Below are 3,224 nucleotides of genomic sequence, written 5' to 3'. Positions count from 1 at the left end.
AAACTTTATTTATTTTTTTTTTTTTTTTTTTTTTTGTAATGAGAAACTTGATTGACACCCTTACAGTAAATCTGATAAAAATTTGTCTTGGGGCATCGGGAAATCCCCAGTAGTACTATGGAGATAAGAAAAAATTGGGTGAAAATTTTGAGGTTGACAACTCATAGATATATGTCTACCACTTGAAAGAGGGATGATGTGGTGATTCTGATTACAGTCATATATATTTATATCTATATATACATACATGTATATATACTAGTAAGAAATACACGTGCAAATGCACGTGGGAACAAAAATGAGTAATATTAATTCAAAGTTTCATTTGTTCTCTTATGTTGAGAGAGAGAGAGAGAGAGAGAGAGAGAGAGTCGTGAAAATGCATGTGAGAATATAAATGAGTATGGCATCAAAGATTGTGAACAACCTAACTCCATTGGCAGCCTGTAAAGAACCATAGTAACAATATTTTTGAGCCTCATAATCGCGAACAATAAATTTGGCATGAAGTATTTCACAACTCAAACAAAATACAGGAAGGGGAGGGAGCACGAAATAAGCATCAATAAAATAAATATATCCTTACAAGGATTGAGTTCATTAGGGAATAACCAAGGGAAGATAGGTGGGGGAAGTCCAGCCAATATGATAAAATTGAGAGTAGATTAATACTACAGGAAAAGAAAATGGCCAGAGAATATTAAATGAGTATTCATGAAGCACATACACGTTAAAGGTAATAGAGAGCATTTAATGAACAAAATGGAAAAATGAAAAACTCAAAAATAGAAAGCTTCAAAACAAAGAAAAACTTCTTAATTCAGTAAAGCTGTATCTACTTACGTTGATTATTAGATATTGCACCCAATACAATCAAGAAAATTTCAAAAAATAACTGAAGAGCTCCACTACTTGAAACTCATAGATCGAAACAGATCTGCAGATCAAATTGGATCAGAAAACTTGCCTGCAACAAACCTCGGTCTTTGCAATGATGCACCATAAATCGACGGACTGAAGTTTGAAGAATTATAATAATAGTGAGCAATTAAAGTTTTAAGGAACTTATAATAAAGTGAAACCTCCAAATCATCTTCCACAAAAAAAGCAAACTCATCATCTGAACTGGGCCAGCAAGCCTCCAACCACTACACCTATAAACCAACATTCCCCGTCCAATAATGCACAAACTTTAGGACTTGGGTTTTTAGGCCATTCTTGAAGTTCGATCGCAGAATTCTTTTGTTTTTGTATTTCCAGAATATGAGTGTGTGACTTGTTATAATTGATCCATATTGATAGTTTAAGAGAGTGAGGTTCTGTCATCTTGAGAGAGATGGTTCTACCTTGTCTGATCATTAATTCGAGTATCTGGGAACACGAAATATATGGAATAGATCAAGAAAAATTTGAACTATGATTCATACCTACCATTCAGACCTCGCGACCGGACTCTAAAAAAATCTCAATTTTCCAAGAGTTAAGCTTCTAGTTTCTTGAATTATCATTATATTTAGTTATAGTAATTAAATTTTAAAAGATTTACAAGATTTTTTATTTTTGGAAAAAATGGATGCATTAAAGATTTACAGAAAGTGGAGGGTATCAAAAAAGAATAGAAACAATAAGGTATATGAAAAAAGTGATAATACAAGATTTACAAGATCTTTTATTTTTGGGAAAAATGGATGCATTAAAGATTTAGAGAAAGTGGAGGGTACCAAAAAAGAATAGAAACAATAAGGTATATGAAAAAAGTGATAATGAAAGATTTACAAGATCTTTTATTTTTGGGAAAAATGGATGCATTAAAGATTTAGAGAAAGTGGAGGGTACCAAAAAGAATAGAAACAATAAGGAATATGAAAAAAAATGATAATGAAGAATTTAAGGTATTTAAATAAATAAGAAAAATAAAATAGTCCAAGGAAAAGAGTTTCAAAAGAAGAGAGAGAGAGAGAGAGAGAGAGAGAGAATCGTGAGAATTCTTTTGGTAGAAAGGGGGTTTAACCGTATGAGAGTTCGAGATTATAGGGAAACTAATTTTTTTTTTTTAAATATTTTTTGTTGATAAAAAGAAGAGAGAGAGAGAGAATCGTGAGAATTCTTTTGGTAGAAAGAGGGTTTAACCGTATGAGAGTTTGGAGATTATAAGGAAACTAATTTTTTTTTAAAATATTTTTTGTTGATAAAGAAGTTAAACAAAATTAGAAAAGCAATTGAGAGGAGAGAATATAGAAATATATAGATTTGTTTTAGTAAAAATAGAAAGAGATAAAATATAGCAAGATAGTGAAGAGAGAAGTAAATTAATAAAGAAAGAATATAATAAAAGATAAGAGAGAGAGAGAGAGAGAGAGAGAGAGAGAGAGGGGGCACGTGAGTGACAAATGTGGAAAATAAATATTTTTTGGTAGAAGGAAAAGAGTTTCAAAAGGAAAGTGGGAAAGTGGGAACAAAAAATATAGCAATATATAATTTTTTTTTAGAAAGATATGGATTAATATAATTTTTTTTTTTTTTAGAAAGATATGGATTAAAAGAGAGGAACGTGAGAGAGGGGAGGGAGAAATTTTAGTAAGATTTTTTTTTTGTATTATGAAAACTCTTCAAAATATATATTTTTTGCTTTTCTCTTAAAAAAGATATAGATTTTAAGAAAAAAAGAGACCAACTTAAGAGAACGTGTGAGAGGGGAGGAAGAAAAGGAAAGTGGGAAAAAAGGAGGGAGAGATAAGGAAAGGGATGTGATAGGAATAAATAAACTAAAATTTAGAAAAATATAAATATTAAAAAATATATATAAAGGGTACCAACAATATCAAAAAAATAAAAAGAATTGACTAAAAAGATAATGAAAAATTTGATGTATTTAAATAAGAACAAAAAATATAGCAATATATAATTTTTTTTTTACAAAGATATGGATTAATATATATATATATATATTTTTTAGAAAGATATGGATTAAAAGAGAGGAACGTGAGAGAGGGGAGGGAGAAATTTTAGAAAGATTTTTTTTTTGTATTATGAAAACTCTTCAAAATATAGATTTTTTTCTTTTCTCTTAAAAAAGATATAGATTTTAAGAAAAAAAAGAGACCAACTTAAGAGAACGTGTGAGAGGGGAGGAAGAAAAGGAAAGTGGGAAAAAAGGAGGGAGAGATAAGGAAAGGGATGTGATAGGAATAAAAAAACTAAAATTTAGAAAATATATAAATATT

Source organism: Macadamia integrifolia, chromosome 10 (genome assembly GCF_013358625.1).
Source record: "Macadamia integrifolia cultivar HAES 741 chromosome 10, SCU_Mint_v3, whole genome shotgun sequence".
NCBI lineage: Eukaryota > Viridiplantae > Streptophyta > Magnoliopsida > Proteales > Proteaceae > Macadamia > Macadamia integrifolia.
Note: the sequence above shows the minus strand (reverse complement) of the source record.